At 39.6% G+C, this 22,030-nt stretch overlaps 1 non-coding gene across 1 annotated transcript; it reads right to left on the bottom strand.

Annotated features, from left to right (window-relative positions):
- Positions 1-6,793: 6,793 nt before the first annotated feature.
- LOC136231645 (small nucleolar RNA R71) lies at positions 6,794-6,900 on the bottom strand. Its single transcript, XR_010690014.1, has one exon. It is a non-coding gene; the product is annotated as a small nucleolar RNA R71 (small nucleolar RNA).
- Between the last annotated feature and the right edge of the window lie 15,130 nt (positions 6,901-22,030).

The raw sequence follows: 22,030 nt of genomic DNA, 5'->3' as shown, positions 1-22,030 counted from the left end.
CAAAAAATAAAAACTTTTATGACAATATTTTAAAGTCACATTTGCCAAAAAGTATTAGCAATGGAGTTTTACGTGACAACCCTCGTGACACCTACTTATCGTCACATATATTGTTAAGTGACAATTTTTTCAGAGTTTGTGACAATATTTGTTGTCACAAACAACCTGATTTCTTGTAGTGTTTACTGGAGACTAATGCTCATAATCTGTTTACATTTGAACTCCACAAATAACTGAATGAATGTAGGGTAAAAAAAATAAGCAATTAATGTACATCTCCAAATCTGTATATATAGTCAGAGGCGTGGTGGTGTTGATTGGAAAGCCAAATCCAACTTGAACTGAAGCATATCTAAGTCATCATCTCTTAGAATCCCCAAAATCTTGATATCTGCAAAACCAATTGATGATGCTCATTAATTACATACCGTATACAGATAGACCTAATTAATCTCCTTTTACCCTTTCTCCATTCTGAGACCCTTCACTTACCCACCCATATTATAAATAGGAAGGGTTTACCAATTCGCAATAGTCACCCAGGGCAACCTAACACTATACTTACAGTTTGTTATTTCGAGCATGGATAGACTTTTAAGGAACATCTATCGTAATGTTGAGTTTCAGATTGACCAACTCCGATATGAGGCACCCAGATGGCTTGTCAATATATATGGTCATGACCGGTGGCAATGGACTGCCGTGATGAATGGCCCTCTAAACACCCCTTATGAAGGAGGTGTATTCATAGTCGACATGGAATTCCCTGTCGATTTCCCCTCCACACCTCTAGTTGTAAGAACATGCATAAACTTGTCAACACACATAAATCAGTTCATATCTTTGTAAATACACTCATGATATTACTATTGTTCGCATGTCATATTTAGGACCAAAATTTACCATCCTAATATCGGTCCCTTGGGGCATGTTTCTATGCCCCAGCTACTTGATCGCCCTGCCCATAGTATTGCCACGGTAAGATGTAAATCTATGTATTTTTTACCCGTAAATTTATCTATTCATGTTTGGGGTCTAGTTTATCTACTCATGTTTGGGGTCTAATTTAATTTATCTATGCATTTTATAGCTGCTCTGGAATATTTATGGACTACTGGTAGATCCCTTCATTGAGGGGCCATTTTCTGGCCGAGAGCGAATTGATGAACGATACATCAGCAACAAGGCAGGTTACGTAGCAACTGCCAGGAGATGGACTGAAGAGCATGCAGTGGATATATGATGTGCAAATAGCAAGCAATGGGGGCATTATGATGTGACGTGCGAATAGCGTACAAGGGGGAGTGATGTGCGAATAGCAAGGAAATTTGGATGCTGGGCAACCATTGAGTTAGATGGTGTGGACTAATAGGTGGGCATAGAGCCAATCTTGAATAACATAATGATTATTGATTACAAATGTACTTGGTAATCAATCTGATCTTCAATGTTGGCTCCATGCCCCTCCAGTATTCGACGCCAACTCTAATGGTTCCCCATCATCCTGATATCCTTGTTTACCATCTGCACATTCTTGAAGAAAGGAGATTTGGATGCCAAAGAAACACTGAGATGGATGGTGTGGACTACTAGATGGGCATAGAGCCATTCTTGAAGAACAGAATGATTACTGATTACAAATGTAATTGGTAATCAATTTGATCTTCAATGTTGGCTTCATGCCCCTCCAGTACTCCACTCCATCCATCCAGCTCCAGTGTTTCTTTATCATCAAAATCTCCTTTCTAATCGCGCATCACGCCCCCCTTGTACGCTATTCGCACGTCACATCATAATGCCCCCTTGCACGCTATCCTTTTTTGATAGGCAATACAAAGTAGACAACTTATTCAAGTAGACATATATATGTATATTCAAGTGGATCATAACATGCTATAACAAAGTAGTCAACTTATTCGTTTATGTCTATTAAATTGAATCAGTTATACTTCCTAACACATAACATGCTAAATTGATATGAAACATATGTCTATTCTTAAGGAAAATAGACAAGCCTAGGCATAGCGGAATAATAAAATTTTATCTATTTCCCTTTTCCAAGATCTGTTAATTGTTATTTCATATAAAGAGGGATAGAAAGTAATACATTTACTGATGAACTATCTACCGTTGCAAACGAAGTGCCCACAACTTGTTATTATCAACTCGTGAACCACAAACGTTTGATTCAACACAAAACAAAAGATAATCAGTAATCAACCTTCAATGAATAGCAATCGCAATGATTGCCTCTAACAGAAATCGATACAAGATGAAAGAGAGAGTAAGAAATTAAAGTAATTAGCCGAGACGACGACGGAACGATTCCTTGCTCTCCTAAAATAGGGTTGGCCGAAATCTGGGGTTAGGGGGTCTATTTATAGACTCCTCAAAACCCTAATCCCAATTGTGTTAGGAATTTAATTAGTTGGAATCTTATTCTAAATAGGATTCATAATTAGATAATTAAATAAACACTTTAATATTATCTAAACAATAATTAATTATATTTAGATAATTATTATTAATCAAATTAATAATCAATTAATGTTGGGGTAATTAATTAGAGTTCCAATCACATAAAACTTCTAATTTAATATTATCAGATAATCTTTTAATTTAATCCATAATTATAATCAAATTATAATTATTAATCAAATTAATTTATCCCCTAATATATTTATAAATTTCGGCCCATATAGTGTGTCTTTACTAATTACATTTTTGTCCTCCGATTCCAAGTCCCATATGCGACACATTAGGTTCTTTATTGCCACTAGCCGTATATATCCTTTGAAATTATTCATCACGATTAATTCCAACATGTATATAACGGAATACCGTCGTGAGCTGTTACTAGCAGAACCTATGATATTCCCCCAGAGCAATTAAGAAGTCAGGTTGATAACTGACGTTAACCTTTCTGTATTAGGTACAATATAATACGATCCTTCATCAACTATATCCTGTCGGTCAATTCCTTATAACCATGGAATGTGTCAAGGTTACATATAACGAAGAGTCCGATTTTACTTGTACATGTTGAATTTACTCTGAAAAGATAAGTTAAGTGAAATGTTCATTTCTACTCTTAACTGTATCACCTTGCAAGGATTTCAGTCAATTCACCACAAGCGGCCATTTGGATATATCTCCCACTTATCGGGAGTGACGAATGCTCAATCTGACATTAACCATTCTGCAATCACTTTGCGTGATACCCAACCCTGCTCTCACACACCCTAGGCTCTCACCTATTGGATCGTGCTCGCACAGAATCAAAGTACCAGACTCCATAATCCAGAATTACTAATTAACGAATGTTTGAGTCCGAGGATTAGTTATACCTACTAACACCAATGAGATGAATAGTTGACACATTAGATAAATCAATCCATTCTGTTATCTCAAGTCGGGTCCCAATCCTAATGAACTCCTTCACCGGATCCATGTAACTGTCTAGATATCCGAATATCTAAAGCTTGTGAGATCAGCTTTCTGTCTCGACAGAAAACACTGTTACATGCAAGTCTCAACAGCAATATGCCAACCCTTATAACATATTACTTGACTTGGGTTTACTTTAAGTTTATTGGTCTATTATAAAGTACAGTCTCACTTCATGCTTGTATGAACACTTTATAACTACTTAAATAAACTTAGGGTTACTTTCTTTATGAAAGATTATTGCCGTTATATATAGTTACATTTTAATGCTATATATCTAATTAAACAAATGATCAAATAAACAGTTTATTCATTAATATTAATATCCCAAAACAATTGTCTTTAGGACACTAAACTCCAACATTCTCCCACTTGGACTAAAGCCAATTGTTCCTGAAACTAATACCAGAAGAACTAAGATGTCTATCGTGAGCTCTTTGTGGTAATGGCTTGGTCAACGGATCTGCAACGTTGTCCTCAGTGGGTACCTTTTCTATTCTCACATCTCCTCTGGCTATGATCTCCCTAATGAGATGATATCGCTTGAGATAATGTTTGGATGCATTATGAGACCGTGGTTCCTTTGCTTGTGCAATGGCTCCATTGTTATCACAGTACAGAGTAATGGGATTCACAATGTCAGGCACCACTCCTAGTTCTGTTATGAACTTCCTAATCCAAACAGCCTCCTTTGCCGCTTCTATAGCTGTGATGTACTCTGATTCAGTTGACGAGAAAGCAACGCTTCCTTGCTTGGAACTCTTCCAACTAACTGAACCTCCATTCAGGATGAACTAGTATCCTGATTGGGATCTATAATCATTTTCATCAGTCAGATGACTAGCATCTGAATATCCTTCAATTTTCAATTCTCATTGTCTTTAGTTCTTCTAAGATACTTAAGAATGTTCTAGACAGCAATCTAGTGATCGAATCCTGGATTCCCTTGATATCGGCTTGTCATACTCAATGCGAACGCAACATCAGGTCTAGTGCAAAGTATAGCATACATGATCGAACCAACCGCGCTGGAGTAAGGTATTACAGCCATGAGATTCTTGTCACTGTCCGTTTTAGGACATTGACCATTAGATAACTTGACACCATGGACCATTGGTAAGTTACCTCTTTTCGATTCATGCATGTCGAAATGCTTTAGGACTTTGTCAATATATGTAGATGATAGCTCCCATTTATATAGGGTTTTTAGGATTGTTTTAGTTCGTTTTTGCTTTATTTCCTTTCAATCTTAGTATCATTTTGTTATCTTTTAGTTAAAATCAGTAATTTTCGTTAGTTATGGCATTTTCTGTATTTTCAGGTGTTTTTAGGACTGCTTGAGCATTTTCGGAAAGTTCGGGGACCACTAGAGCAAATTCCAGAAGCACAGGGACCAAAACAGATAACTTCCGGAGGGAACTGCCCTTTTTCAGCACCTGTCTCGCCGAGACAGTGCCTGCCTCGGTGAGACAGGCCCTCGTCTCGTCGAGACACAGCCTGTCTCGGTGAGACGTGGCGGGCTGATGGTTCCCAAAGGGAACCATCACGTGGTGTCTCGACGAGATGCCCAGTGTCTCATCGAGACACCCTTTCGTCTCGTCGAGACACCTCTTGTCTCGACAAGACGAGACGCTGGGAAGCAATTTCCCAGCGTCTTCTCACCTCCAGGGCGTGAATCTTGGCCCGAAAAATGTCCAAAATACCCCCCTAACACACCTAGCACTAAAAAGGGAACAGGATGCCTCTTTTGGGGCGGTTACTTTTTGCTTTTTGCTGGATTGGCTTCTCTACCTCCTCTTTGTCCCTTTTTGTTTTCTTTGGTAGGAGATTTTTAGTTTCTCCCCTTGTAATTGTTGTTGCTTGAAGATTGGTGAGGAGAGTTCTATCAATTTTGTAATCAGAATCAGACAAAGCCGGGTTTTAGATTTCTAAATCCTTCAATCTGTCTCTTACTTTTCTTACTTATTTGATTAATGATGATTCATGTTGATAATATGTGCTTTAGTGATTTGATTAGTTTAATTATGAACTAATCCCCATCCAATCTGGGATGGGGATGAGATTGATTGTGTAACCTTGAATGATTAGGGATTTGGGTTTATGGGATTATTCCCAATTGATCAGATTATGCAGGCTTAGTGACCTGGATTTGTCAGAACTAGGATTATAGTTAGAATGAGATTCGATGATGATCAACTAGCCCGGAATTGCTGAACCTAAATCCTTGATTCTGACAAATGTAGGATTATAGATAGGTGAGTACCTGACCAAGGAACTACCTAATCCGAATGAGAATAATCTGACCTCGCTAGAGACCACTAGGAGTGCGGACTAGTGGCTGGGCTACGGCCCTAGACTTAATCACCACAGAACCTAATGCTTTGCATACCTAGGTTATATGCCTAATCAAGCCGTCAACCGATGGCATGTGAATAGACTACACGAGATTGGCAGTCTTAATGTGGTTAATTAGGTGATTACCGTCAATTATCATTAGGATATAAACCTGAATCCCAGTAAATCATACATGGAGACCAGTTAAGGGAATCCCCATCTTAGATTGTTTCATCAATTAGATCAAATCCTTCCGGTCACACGTTTTTGTCTTTTGTTTTCAAAATTCATTTGCTTAATCATTTTTCCAATATTTATTCAACCTCCTGAACAATTACGCCTTCTTCCCTAGACTAATTATTCGTGGTAAATAGTCATTGTGGTTCGATCTCGTGCTTAGCACAATACTACTTGATGCGATAGGATACACTTGTCCTGTTAATTGCTATATACTTTACGAGCATCAAGTTTTGGTGTCGTTGCCAGGGACTAATTTTTGTTTATAACTAATTAATTCATTGCGAAGCTTGAATAATTGTTTGGGATTCCTCTAACCGAGGGTCTGATAATCAATCATACTCTTATCTGAATTCATAAGCTGAAACTGTTCTTGCAGGGCCTGAGATGAGGATACGATGGCCGAGGATATGTCAGTGATGGAGTTGCTGAAGGCGAGGAGGCCGACAAGCACCTCCGGCATCCTCGATCCGGCAATAACAGCGGAATCATTCGAAATTAGACCAGCGATGATCCAGATGATTCAGAACTCGGGACAGTTCAAGGGGGATTACTACGAAGATCCCAATTCACACCTTGATAAGTTCATAGAATATTGTAGCACCTTCAAGTGCGAAGAAGTCACATCTGCACAAGTCTACCAGAAGTTGTTCAGATTTTCCTTGAAAGAAGAAGCTGCGAATGGCTACATTCAGTTGAGCCAGACTCTCTAACTGATTGGGACACCACTGTATCAGCTTTCCTAGCGAAATATTTCCCTCCATCTAAGACTGCTCAGTTCAGGAGCGAAATCGCATCGTTTAGGTAGACTGAAAGTGAGAACCTGCATCTAGCTTGGGAGAGGTTCCAGAGATTGTTGAGAAGGTGCCCCCATCATGATTACCAGCGGTACCAGCTTGTTGATATGTTCTATTCGGGGATATCTCCTATTAGCCGTGCTTTTCTTGATACAGCGGCGGGAGGAAATTTGTTCAACAAAACCGCAATACAGGCTTATAATCTGGCGAAAGAATTGGCAGAATGAAGTGCGTGTTGGCAAGTTGTAAAGCCGCCTCCGAGTAGGGATACAACAGCAGAGGAGTGCATTGGAGTATGTCCAAAATTAAATCCTCAGATAGCAGCACTCACAGAAAAGGTAGCTCTGCTGGGAGATCACTTGAAATCACCGGTGTCAGTGGTGAGCTGTGAGGTTTGCAGCGGAGGGCATAAGAGTGTGAAATGTCCCATTGTGTTCGAACAGATCCACTATTTAAAGCATGATGGGCACAGAAAGGCAGGCTCTGAATTCAATTTAGAGAAGGGTATCAACGCCCTGATAGAGAGCATGAGTGCCATGGAGGGAAGATTGGCACACAATGAAGCATTCTACTAAAGACTTCAGACGCAAGTGAGTAAGTTGGCAGAAGAGGAAGCACGAGCAATTACGCTCAGAAGTGGAACACAGGTCAAAGGACCGGATTTTGTGCCTCAACGAGATGAGGGGTTCGACCCAGTTACTGGTAATAACTCGTCTGTTCCATCTTCTCCTCAAGTAAGTGTTTCTGATCCTGTTTCGATAACTGACGCTATTGACCCACCAACACAGGTGACATTACCTTATCCTACTTCTAGAAAAGCTAAATTAGACAAGGATTATTCAAAGATGCTTAATGTGTTTAAGAAAATAGAGATTAATCTTCCGTTCCTTGAACTTCTTGAGAATATGCCTGTGTATGGAAAGTTTTTGAAAGAATTAATCTCTAAAAGAAAAGATTAGGAGATCATGAGACGGTAATGCTGAGCCAGGAATGTTCTGCGATGCTCATAAACCCACTCCCAAAAAAATCTAAGGATCCTAGTAGTTTTAGCATACCTTGTACAATAGGCAAAGTTCATTTTAAACGTGCCTTATGTGATCTAGGAGCAAGCATTAACTTGATGCCTTTGTCTGTTTACAGGAAACTGGGGATGGGAGATCCGAAACCAACATCAGTCACCATACAGCTGGCCGACAGATCGATAAGGCGACCGGTAGGGGTGGTAGAAGACCTTTTGGTGAAGGTAGATCAGTTCATCTTCCCGGCTGACTTTGTGATAATGGACATCGAGGAGGATGATCAGGTGCCTATCTTATTAGGGAGGCCTTTCCTCGCGACAGGACGGGCCCTAATTGATGTTGAAGGGGGAAAATTAATTCTCAGATTGCAGAATGAGGAAGTAGAATTAAATATTCTGAAGTCTATGAAATTCCCCGTTGATGACGAGTGTTGTAATTTCCTAAGCCTTACCGACTCTTTGGTTGAGAGTACTTTTCAAGAAAACGAGGTCAAGAATCTGAACATCGAACTAGAAGAGGAGGAGGTGTCAGATGAAGAAATTGGAGACGAAAATAAAGAAGGATGTAATTGGGCACGACACGATGGACTCCTAGAGAGGGAGACCAAAACAAGGCCTAAAACGTCAATCGAGGAACCACCGACCCTCGATCTAAAACCCTTACCTGCACATTTAAAATACGTGTTCTTAGCACCACCTGTACATTTACCTGTAATTATCTCTGCTAAACTTACAGGTCCTGAGGAAGATCACTTGGTGGAGGTGTTGAGGAAGCATAAGGGGGCTTTTGGATGGCAAATGTCGGACATAAGAGGGATCAGCCCGTCGCTCTGCAAACACCGGATCTATATGGAAGATAAAGTAAAGCCGACTGCTCAACCACAAAGAAGGCTTAATCCGAAAATGAAGGAGGTGGTGAAGGCTGAGGTGATTAAGCTGCTTGATGCATGGATGATATTTCTGATCTCTGACAGCCAGTGGGTGAGTCCTGTGCATATGGTGCCAAAGAAGGGAGGCACAACAGTGACGTTGAACGAGAAGAATGAGTTAATTCCGGTGAGGAAAACGACCGGGTGGCGAATGTGTGTGGATTTCAGGAAATTAAACGACGCCACTAGGAATGACCATTTTCCCCTTCCGTTCATCGATCAAATGCTCGAACGCATGGCAGGTAAGTTTTTCTTCTGTTGTGTGGATGGGTATTCGGGCTACATGCAAATCTCAGTGGATCCTGACGATCAGGAAAAGACCACTTTCACATGCCCTTTTGGGACATTTGCATATAGACGGATGCCCTTTGGATTATGCAATGCACCTGCTACGTTTCAGAGGTGCATGACAACTATATTTTCTGATATGATAGAAGATTTCATGGAGGTCTTTATGGACGATTTTTCTATTTTTGGGACGACCTTTGATAGCTGTTTGCATAACTTAGGATTAATGCTGCAAAGATGTGAGAAAACTGATTTAGTTCTAAACTGGGAAAAATGTCAGTTTATGGTCACTGAATGTATTGTTCTAGGCCATAAGGTGTCACGAAAAGGCATTGAGGTAGACCCAGCTAAAATTGAGGTCATAGACAAACTGCCCCCTCCTTCCAATGTCAAAGCAGTTAGGAGTTTTTTAGGCCATGCTGGTTTTTATAGACGTTTCATTAAAGATTTTTCTAAAATTTCCAGGCCTATGACCCAATTGTTATTGAAAGATGCCAATTTCGTTTTCACACCAGAATGCCTTGAATCTTTCAATACCTTGAAGGATAAACTGACTAAAGCTCCGATAATGGTTAGCCCCAATTGGGATTTACCCTTCGAATTGATGTGCGATGCTAGTGACACAGCTGTAGGTGCATGCTTAGGACAGAAAGTGGACAAAATTTGCCAACCAATTTCTTATGCTAGTAAAACCCTTAATGATGCTCAAGTAAATTATACAACCACAAAAAAGGAGTTATTAGCTGTGATTTTTGCACTTGACAAGTTTCGTTCATATTTAGTGCTTTCAAAAGTTATAGTTTACACTGATCATGCTGCACTGAGGTATTTGTTTTCTAAGCAGGATGCAAAACCTAGACTCCTTAGGTGGATCTTGTTGCTGCAGGAGTTTGATCTGGAGATACGAGATAAGAAAGGAGTGGAGAATGTGGTTGCTGATCATCTCTCCAGATTAGAACAAGAGGATATGAATGCGGAAACAACTGCAGGCATCCAAAAGACATTCCCCAATGAATACTTGTTGTCGGTACAACATGTACCTTGGTTCGCTGATTTTGCTAACTTCCTTGTAGGAAAGGTGATCCCTCCATAATTCTCCTACCAACAATGGAGAAAATTCCTGCATGATGCGAAGCAATATTTTTGGGATGATCCATATTTGTTCAAAGTTTGTGGCGACAACATTATTCGCCGGTGCATACCTGAAGAGGAGATTGCCTCTGTCCTGGCATTCTGCCACTCCAAAGAGGTAGGTGGACACCACGGGGCAGATAGAACTGCAGCTAAGGTACTTCAGAGTGGGCTTTATTGGCCCACCATCTTTCGTGACGCTTTTGATTTTGTTAAAAACTGTGATAAGTGTCAACGAACTGGCAACATTTCACAAAGACATGCCATGCCCATGAAACCAATTTTAATTTGTGAAATTTTTGATGTTTGGGGAATAGACTTCATGGGTCCTTTCCCGAAGTCATTCAATAACGAGTACATCCTTGTAGCCGTAGACTACGTTTCCAAATGGGTTGAGGCTGTAGCCTTGCCTAGTAATGATGCGCGGGCTGTCATCCGATTCTTGCAAAAGAACATTTTCACACGGTTTGGCACTCCCCGCACCATTATTAGCGACGGTGGGTCCCATTTTTGCAACCAGGCTTTTAGACAGGTCCTGCATAAATACGGGGTCACCCATAAAGTGGCAACCCCGTATCACCCTCAGACCAGTGGCCAAGTAGAAGTTTCTAATAGAGAAATCAAAGCTATCCTTGAAAAAACTGTGAATTCCTCTAGAAATAATTGGTCTCTCAAATTAGATGACGCATTGTGGGCCTACAGGACCGCGTTTAAAACGCCAATTGGTATGTCCCCATTTAGGCTAGTTTATGGTAAGGCATGCCATCTTCCCGTAGAACTCGGACATAGAGCCTACTGGGCTACACGTTTTCTAAATTTTGATACAAGAGTTGTAGGAGAAAAACGGTTACTGCAGTTGGATGCCTTGGAAGAGTTCAGGCTTGGTGCCTATGAGAGTTCACGAATCTACAAGGAGAAGATGAAAAGATGTCACGACAATAGAATAATCAAACGTCACTTTGAGGTAGGGGATAAGGTGTTACTATATAACTCCAGGCAGCGATTATTCCCTGGTAAGTTAAAGTCGAGGTGGTATGGGCCATTTGAGGTCACCCAGATATTCTCCTCCGGAGCAGTAGAGATCACGAACGGCCGTAGCCCCCCATTCAAGGTCAATGGGCAGCGTCTGAAAATTTATGAAGATGATTTGGGCGCAGTGGAGACACTGCATTACATAGACGCACCTTGCGGGAGTTTTCCTATCCTATCTCCTTTCTTTCACTTACTATTCATTTTCATATATATGCATCTTTTGGAATTAAATGCATAATTTCGTGTGGGGGAGGAGGCAATAGGATAGGACGTCTTGTACACGTACGTACATGTACCAATTGCATGCTTCATACACTATTTGTATTTGTGTTTTGTGGTATGTTTTGGTTTGTTTATTGTCTTCTTTCAATTCGTAGGATTTAGGAGATTTCGCTTTTGCTTTCAGTACTCAGAAATAAAAAGTGCAAGAATCTTAGGCAGTTGATTTTTGATGCGTCTAGCAATCCTGACATTACAGTTGAAATTGTGCTCTGAAAGTCTGAAAGCTCAGGGAAATCGATGCATGCAAAAACTTGTGAACAACATTTGAGTCCCCAAAGAGTGTTTTTAACTAAGATTGACATGGAACGTTTCGTTAGGTGAGGCTAGGATTGTTGCAAATAACCCCTAAATTGTGAGCTAGAGCCTAAAGGTCGATATTTTAGACTCATTTTTAGGAACAATCGATCTCTTAGGTGTGGGATTACAGTTATTGTCATTATGCTCATAGGAATTGCATCCAATACTGGTTGAATGTGGTGTTATAATTGAACTTGAAATGATGAGGCAATCTAGGTCTAGCCATTTGTGAACGCAGCCCAGTCTTTGATTAGCCAAAATCCTTTACAAATTCCACTAGATAAGCCCCCTTGAGCCTTATTTACCCATTTTCTTTGATCAACCGTGTTACAAGCCCTTAGCCTTCCTAAATGCCCTTTCTTACCCAAGTTAACTGACTTAATTTCAGCTAGAAGGTCCTTAGGCACACATCCTTCAAATTTCCATTATCTATCATTGAAAGGTTATGATTCTAAATAGAAGAAGTAGCCAATTCATATTGACTCTTTGTCCCCTCTGTCTCAAAAGAAAAGAAAAGAAAATTAAATTTATTGTTCAAAAATTGAACCGAATAGATTGTAGAGGAAAGGATAGAAGACACTCTTTAATTGCTTCCCGAACTGAAATTAAACAACCTTGAGCTTTCATCTCGCACATAGCTTTCATCTAGCTAGTTGAGTCATTAACTTTTTGCCTAAATTCCTTTCTTCCTACCCCCAAACCTTAGCTTATGTTACAACCCGTTAAAGACCTCTAATCTTGTTTATTTGTGATGCGTGATTTCAACCGGATGGATGATGCAATCCCAACGTGACCATTTTGTGCAACACACTGTAGAGCGTTTGCCAAATTCATATGACACCCAAACACTTAAGCGCAAGAGCGACCACCTGTGAGCTAGCAACCTTAGTCCTCGCCTTTCGTTTTCGCAAAGTGTTTGTTGATAAAACTAAATAATCAGTTTTAGAGATTTATCTGAGGTTCACTTTGTTTTTAATTGCAACCTGAGTAGTCTGAAACTGTATGGATTATAAGAGTGCAATGGATCCCTATCTATGTGCGGGAGCTATTCGTTGAAATTTCGCTGATTTTGACTCTTTCTTGCTTGAAGACAAGCAAGATTCAAGTGTGGGGGAGGTTGATAGCTCCCATTTATATAGGGTTTTTAGGATTGTTTTAGTTCGTTTTTGCTTTATTTCCTTTCAATCTCAGTATCATTTTGTTATCTTTTAGTTAAAATCAGTAATTTCTGTTACTTATGGCATTTTCTGTATTTTCAGGTGTTTTTAGGACTGCTTGAGCATTTTCGGACAGTTCGGGGACCACTAGAGCAAATTTCGGAAGCACAGGGACCAAAACAGATAACTTCCGGAGGGAACTGCCCTTTTTCAGCACCTGTCTCGCCGAGACAGTGCCTGCCTCGGCGAGACAGGCCCTCGTCTCATCGAGACACAGCCTGTCTCGGCGAGACGTGGCGGGTTGATGGTTCCCAAAGGGAACCATCACGTGGTGTCTCGACGAGACGCCCAGTGTCTTATCGAGACACCCTTTCGTCTCGTCGAGACACCTCTTGTCTCGACGAGACGAGATGCTGGGAAGCAATTTCCCAGCGTCTTCTCACCTCCAAGCGCGAATCTTGGCCCGAAAAATGTCCAAAATACCCCCCTAACACACCTAGCACTAAAAAGGGAACATGATGCCTCTTTTGGGGCGGTTACTTTTTGCTTTTTTGCTGGATTGGCTTCTCTACATCCTCTTTGTCCCTTTTTGTTTTCTTTGGTAGGAGATTTTTAGTTTCTCCCCTTGTAATTGTTGTTGCTTGAAGATTGGTGAGGAGAGTTCTATCAATTTTGTAATCAGAATCAGACAAAGCCGGGTTTTAGATTTCTAAATCCCTCAATCTGTCTCTTACTTTTCTTACTTATTTGATTAATGATGATTTATGTTGATAATATGTGCTTTAGTGATTTGATTAGTTTAATTATGAACTAATCCCCATCCAATCTGGGATGGGGATGAGATTGATTGTGTAACCTTGAATGATTAGGGATTTGGGTTTATGGGATTATTCCCAATTGATCAGATTATGCAGGCTTAGTGACCTGGATTTGTCAAAACTAGGATTATAGTTAGAATGAGATTCGATGATGATCAACTAGCCCGGAATTGCTGAACCTAAAGCCTTGATTCTGACAAATGTAGGATTATAGATAGGTGAGTACCTGACCAAGGAACTACCTAATCCGAATGAGAATAATCTGACCTCGCTAGAGACCACTAGGAGTGCGGACTAGTGGCTGGGCTACGGCCCTAGCCTTAATCACCACAGAACCTAATGCTTTGCATACCTAGGTTATATGCCTAATCAAGCCGTCAACCGATGGCATGTGAATAGACTACACGAGATTGGCAGTCTTAATGTGGTTAATTAGGTGATTACCGTCAATTATCATTAGGATATAAACCTGAATCCCAGTAAATCATACATGGAGACCAGTTAAGGGAATCCCCATCTTAGATTGTTTCATCAATTAGATCAAATCCTCCCGGTCACACGTTTTTGTCTTTTGTTTTAAATTCATTTGCTTAATCATTTTTCCAATATTTATTCAACCTCCTGAACAATTACGCCTTCTTCCCTAGACTAATTAGTCGTGGCAAATAGTCCTTGTGATTCGATCTCGTGCTTAGCACAATACTACTTGATGCGATAGGATACACTTGTCCTGTTAATTTCTATATACTTTACGAGCATCAGTAGACTGGGATAGTCCAAGCAGTCTCTTTGATCTATCCCGATAGATCTTAATCCCTAAGATGTAGGCTGCTTCTCCCACGTCTTTCATGGAGAAATTACTCGATAACCAAACTTTTACTGTTTGCAACATTGCAACATCGTTTCCCATAAGTAGTATATCATCAACATATAGTACTAAGAAAACGACTGAGCTCCCACTTGTCTTCTTGTAAACACAAGCCTCTTCTGAGTTTTGTTCGAAACCAAACTGTTTTATGGTTTCATCAAAACGTTTGTTCCAGCTTCTAGATGCTTGCTTGAGTCCATAAATGGACCTTTGAAGTTTGCAAACCTTGGTTGCATTCTTCGACGTGAAACCTTCAGGTTGCATCATGTATACATCCTCAAGTAGGTTTCCATTTAGGAAAGCTGTTTTCACATCCATTTGCCAAATCTCATAATCAAAATGAGCGGCAATTGCAAGCAATATTCTGATGGATTTGAACATGGCTACTAGAGAGAAAGTCTCGTCATAGTCAATACCTTGCCTTTGACGATATCTTTTCGCTACTAACCTAGCTTTGTAGGTACTAACCTTTCCATCCATGTCTGTCTTCTTCTTGAAGATCCATCTGCACCCAATGGGTTTTATCCCTTCGGGTGGATCAACCAAGGTCCACACTTGGTTAGTATACATGGAGTCCATTTCAGAATTCATGGCTTCAAGCCATGCTTTAGATTCTGAACTAGTAAGAGCTTCTTCGTAGGTTTCGAGTTCATCGTCTAACACGGGAACCAGTTCGTCATCTCCCACTAGAAAACCATATCTAATTGGGAGTTCACGAATTCTTTGAGACCTACGAGTGGGATATGACACTTGTGTTTCATCTAGTGAAACGGGTTCGAGTTTAAGTTCTTCCGTGTTTTCAACATGTGATTCCTCTTGAACTTCCTCAAGTTTAATCACGCTTCCATTCTGTGTTTCTTCCAGAAACTCTTTCTCTAGAAACACTGCGTGTTTGGATACTATTACCTTTTGGTCATCTGGATGATAAAAGTAATATCCCATAACTTGACACCATGGACCATTGGTAAGTTACCTCTTTTCGATTCATGCATGTCAAAACGTTTTAGCACTTTGTCAATATATGTAGATTGGGATAGTCCGAGCAGTCTCCTTGATCTATCGCGATAGATCTTGATCCCTAAGATGTAGGCTGCTTCTCCCAATTCTTTCATGGAGAAATTACCCGATAACCAAACTTTTACTGTTTGCAACATTGCCACATCGTTTCCCATAAGTAGTATATCATCAACATATAGTACTAAGAAAATGACTGAGCTCCCACTTGTCTTCTTGTAAACACAAGCCTCTTCTGAGTTTTGTTCGAAACCAAATTATTTTATGATTTCATCAAAACTCTTGTTCCAGCTCCTAGATGCTTGCTTGAGTCCATAAATGGACCTTTGAAGTTTGCAAACATAGGTTGCATCCTTCAATGTGAAACCTTCAGGTTGCATCATGTATACATCCTCAAGTAGGTTTCCATTTAGGAAAGTTGTTTTCACATCCATTTGCCAAATCTCATAATCAAAATGAGCGGCAATTACAAGCAATATTCTGATGGATTTGAACATGGCTACTGGAGAGAAAGTCTCGTCATAGTCAATATCTTGTTTTTGACGATATCCTTTCGCTACTAACCTAGCTTTGTAGGTACTAACCTTTCCATCCATGTCATTCTTCTTCTTGAAGATCCACCTGCACCCAATGGGTTTTATCCCTTCGGGTGGATCAACCAAAGTCCACACTTGGTTAGTATACATGGAGTCCATTTCAAAATTCATGGCTTCAAGCCATGCTTTGGATTCTAGACTAGCAAGAGCTTCTTCGTAGGTTTCGGGTTCATCGTCTAACACGGGAACCAGTTCGTCATCTCCCACTAGAAAACCATATCTAACTGGGAGTTCATGAATTCTCTGAGACCTACGAGTGGGATATGACACTTGTGTTTCATCTAGTGAAACGGGTTCGGGTTCAACTTCTTCCGTGTTTTCAACATGTGATTCCTCTTGAACTTCTTCAAGTTCAATCGCGCTTCCATTTTGTGTTTCTTCCAGAAACTCTTTCTCTAAAAACACTGCGTGTTTGGATACTATTACCTTTTGGTCATCTGGATGATAAAATTAATATCCCATAGTTTCCTTTGGGTATCCAATGAAGAAACACTTGTCAGATTTGGGATCTAATTTATCTGACACAATACGTTTGACGTATGCTGAACATCCCCATATTCTTATGAAAGAGAAGATGGGTTTTCTACCAACGAACAGTTTGAATGGTGTGGAACTGGCGGATTTGGTTGGAACTCGGTTTAAGGTAAATAAGGTAGTTTCTAAGGCATAACCCCAGAATGATTTTGGAAGAGCAGTGGTGCTCATCATGGATCGTACCATATCTAGTAAGGTGCGATTTCTCCTTTCTGATACACCATTGTGTTGTGGTGTATAAGGAGGTGTCCATTGTGAGTATATTCCACATTCATTTAGATAACTCATAAATTCTTCAAAAAGATATTCTCCACCTCGATCAGATCGAAGTATTTTGATAGTCTTTCCTGTTTGATTCTCAACTTCATTCTTAAAGCATTTGAATTTCTCAAAAGCTTCTGACTTGTGTTTCATCAAATAGATATAACCATATCTAGTATGATCATCTATGAAACTAATGAAGTATCTGAATCCTCCTCTTGCTCGGACTGACATAGGACCACATACATCTGAATGTATTAATCCTAGAGTGTCTGATACACGCTGACCTTTATTGCTAAAGGGTGTCTTTGTCATTTTTCCTTTTAAACATGACTCACACGTTCCCATCGATTCACAATCAATTGAGTCTATAAGCCCATCTTGATGTAGCTTAAGCATGCATCTCTGGTTTATATGGCCTAAACGACAATGCCACAAGTAAGTTGAGTTATCTAATCTAAGTCTTTTGGTATCAATTGTGAAAGCAGAAACTTTATCATTCAAAACATAGATCCCATTTAATGATATTCCTGAAAAATAGAAAATACTATTTTTATAAAATTCACAATTATTGTTCTTAATTGAAACATGAAAGCTATCTTCTACTAGACAGCTAATAGAAATAATGTTACGAGACATATCTGGAACATACAAACAGTTCCTTAACACTACTACAAGTCCTGATGGTAGATGTAGATCATAGTTTCCAATTGCGAGAGCGGAAACTCTTGCTCCATTTCCTACTCGCAAGTTTATGTCTCCTTTCTTTAACTCTCTAGTCTGCTTTAGCTCCTGCATATTCATACAAATATGAGATCCACATCCGGTATCTAATACCCAAGATTCAGACTATGAAATTGAGTTAATTTCAATATAGAACATACCAGAAGTTGAAGCATCGTCCTTTCCCTTCTTGAGAGAAGCTAGGTACTCCTTACAATTTCTCCTCCAATTCCCATCTTCACCACAGAAGTAGCATTCCCCTTTGGGCTTCCTGACTTGCATCCCATTCGTTTCGGTGGGCATGGCCCCCTCGCCATTATTAGGATAGTTAGGATTGGGAGGATTCCCTTTCCTCTTCTTTGATCCCTCAGTAGCAAGGGCCAGTATTTCCTTGTTTTCTTTTATATTGGGCTCGACCGTCTCGAGCATATTTGCAAGCTCTTTAAGAGAGGTTTGCAAGCCACTCACTTGGTAGTTCATGATGAACTGTGAATAACTCTCGGGGAGGGATTAAAGAAGTAAGTCTACACTTAGTTCATGATCCATCGCATCTCCAATACTAGAAAACTTGGTAATAAGGCCAATCATCCTGACACAATGTGTCATAACAGACTTGCCCTCCTGGATCTTGCATCTATATAGCTACTTCGTTATTTCATAGAGCTCGCACCGAATTTGATTTCCAAACAATTCTTTTAGGTGCGCGACCATGGAATAGGCATCCATCTCCTCATGTTGCCTTTTCAATTCCAATGGCATAGATGCAAGTACAATGCTTCTTGCGTGATTATCATCAGCTTTATGCTTCAAGTAAGCTTTGATCTTTTCTATGGGTGCATTAAAAGTCGGGATAGAGGGTATCGGTGTATCAAGTACATACCCTACCTTATCGAACTTCAAAACTATTTTGAGGTTGCGATACCAGTCGGTGAAGTTTGAACCATTCAACTTGTTATCGGTAAGGATATTTCTTAGATCGATTTTCGACATGATTGTTTTAGAGTACGAAAAATTAATAACCTGAGAGTGAGAAAAGGTGACGGATGTTATTCATTTGTTTAATTCACTTACAATTTAAATACGTTGGACTTTTATGTTTTTAAATTGCTCCCACTATTTTACCAAATTAATAACCCTCTATATTAATTCGAAGGATATTCACAATTCCTTTAGTGAGCTAGAATCCCAACTCTTAAAATTTCACCTTGAGTTTACTCAACAAGCTAGTTTCATTCATTAGGTAGATTCATGTAATCAATCACATCAAAACATGTGATTTCTAGGTTGTTGGGTTACTAACCACATTAGTAACTGATATGTGTCGTTTATCAATCCCAACCATATTGCCCATTAGGTTAGAACAACATGAGTTTACTCATCCAATTATTCTATCCTAATTTACTCATACCAAGCACGTGGTGCTTGCTTTAGGCCATACAGAGCCTTTTTGAGTTTATAAACATGGGTTGGGAATTTTGGATCCTCAAACCCTGGAGGCTGACTAACATAAGCCTCTTCATTTATAACTCCATTAAGAAATGCACTTTTAATATCCATTTGGAACAGTTTAAAGTTCATAAAGCTAGCATATTGATGCGCCTCCCATTGAGAAGGCTCACTAAGGGATAAGTGTACCCCATCGTTATCAAGTAATAAATCAGGAAAGTCCAGGTATCGAATCCACAAGATTTATTTACTACAAGTATCGAGCTACTTGGTCTCATGTGTTATCTAGGCTGTGTGGGTTTTGAGTTGGTTTTGTTTAAGTTAATCTACCCCTAGTTGAATTATGCTACTCCTAGCTAAGTTATACTAATTCGAACTAAGTTATTCTACTCCTAATTAAGTTAAACTATGTTGGTCCCTAGTAATTAGTTCCAAGGGGGGCGGGGGTTAGGAACTAATATAATTTTTTCTGGTTCGATTATGCTGACTAGAAGTTATTTTAGGAGTTTGTTAACTCAGCTTCAGGTCAGCTTGGTGAGATATGCTTTAAGACAGCTTTAGTCAGATATTGACTAAAGGTATTTTCTTGTAAGTTAGGAATTGACACTCTTGGAGGTCAACTTCTAACTCAGCACCACTTATTTACCCAAGGTCAGCTTTGGCAATTTATATACTGAGGAAGTAAAGCAAACAACACATGCAATATGAGAGAGAGTTTAGAGATTACTCGGTATCACTTATCCTGGTTCGGCCTCTCTGCCTACATCCAGTCCCCAGAGTCCTCCGGGCTTTTTGAATCCAATACTGAGCTCTTTAACAGTAGAGCACAAACCAATTACAAGGCAGTTGAATATGCAAGAGTACCTTCCTCTATTTGTCTACTCAACTCCTACTAAGTGCTACAACCCAGCACCTAGATTTCTCTACCACTGAATGCTTATAACCAAGCACTCAGCTTAACACTCTCAATATTCCTATTGATCACAAACTTGTTCTTTTTCAACTAAAGAACACTTTAGATGATTACAAAACAATCAATCTAGCATTTACACAGAGAATGAAAAGTTGGTGTAAGATCTTTTTGTTTTTGAGTGCTTTCAAGATTTTCTCTCTTTGTATTTTTCTTTTGATGCTTCAGTTGTTATCCAAGGTTCTTCATTGTCCTTTTATAGAAGGAAAACTGCAGATTTGGATCGTTTGAATTGTTGTTACCGTTAACACCAAAACGGTTCTTTTGGGGGACAGATTCTGGTCAGCTTCAGTCTGTTCCGCCATTCCCTTCCTCTGATTTCTTCAGGCGTCAGGTTTTGTCTTATTGCACCAGACTTGTCTTTTTGCGCCAGTTGTCTTTTACCAATAATCCAATGACCCATGTTTCTTGGAATTAGTCTTTTGTGTGTCTTCGAGGTTCCAATTACTGGTGCAGAAGTTTGGCAGCGTTTGTCCTTTAGTGAACGAATCCTTCATGCTGTCCTGACTATTACTCAGCTTTATTCGTTATCTTTGGATGTTCATCTTCCAAGCTGAGTTCCTTCTTGGTCAGCTCCGTTCTGATTAAACGCTTCTGAGGAAATCTTCAATTTGAGTCAGCTTCGTTTTGCTTCTGAGTTCTACTCCACTCAGCTTCCATTCTGTCATGCTGAGTTCCGTTCTACTCAGCTTTGCTTATGCTGATTTTTGTCCTGTCTTTACTTTATATATTTTTGCACTCAATATTGAACAAACACATTAGTATAATTAAATTAAAGCACTTAAATTTAATTGCCTCTTAATCATGGATGATTTTGTCAAATCAAAATCTTGTGGAAAAGGTGTTTCAACAAACTCCCCCATTTTGATGTTGGCAAAATACATAATTATGGAACTCAGTTATAAGTTACCCCATGATTGATATTTTTGAAGTGACTCTCCCGTAAGGGTTGCACATATTGTCTTAACTTAGTTCTAAACCTTCCAAGATTTAATTGAACTATCTTTAAGACATTTGTGTATACTGACTTAGTTTTAATGTTGGATTTTTCAAGATCTGAATTTTTGAGTTTTAAGTCAGCTTTCAAAAATATTAGAAGTATGTTGTTACTCAGTTTATTATCTAAGTGTTTTAGTGTTAATTTATACTGAGTATGTTTTACTTCTTAACTTGTTTGTTCAATTCTATCGACTATATTGAGGAAACAGTACTTGGCATAGATTAAATAAGAAAATAAAGCAAACACATACATGAAGGTTTCTATGCACGTTCTAAACAAACATTTACTAGACAACATCTAGTTCTATTTCTTCTTCTTCTGAGTTTGGTGATCAGCTTGAGCTATTCCTTTACCTTTCTCTTTACTTCCAGAGGCATTACCAGCAGGTTGAGTTCCTCCTTGACTTGTCTCCCCCATTTTGCCATCATCGGGTTTATAAAGGAAGGTTTCATTCCGAGCAGCAGTGGAGAGATAATGAGAGTAGCGCTGAAGCTTCTTAGTGCTTTCACCTAAACCGTCAATTACGGGTACACTGTCATCCTGGACATGCCTAGGAACCCGGAGGGAGTTGCTGATCATGCTAAGGAGGCATTCATGGGACTTGCTCAGCCAGGTGAGCGAGCTGGTGATCTGACCAAAAGATTGATGGTACAGCTTTAGCAAGGCAGAATCATAAAACATGCGCTGAGCATTATTGATGCGCATGGCTTTCATAATGGCTTGGGAAAAACTCAAAAGGTCACTGTTGGAGACGGGATCAACATCCATATGTGCCTTGTTGATGTTGAGTATGCTTACTGCGTCACTTAGCTGGTCAATTGTACACTGAGAGGTGGAGGATACTAAGTCAC

The sequence above is a fragment of the Euphorbia lathyris genome, chromosome 5, assembly GCF_963576675.1.
Source record: "Euphorbia lathyris chromosome 5, ddEupLath1.1, whole genome shotgun sequence".
NCBI classification, from domain to species: domain Eukaryota; kingdom Viridiplantae; phylum Streptophyta; class Magnoliopsida; order Malpighiales; family Euphorbiaceae; genus Euphorbia; species Euphorbia lathyris.
Note: the sequence above shows the minus strand (reverse complement) of the source record. Positions and strands in the feature narration are given on the sequence as shown.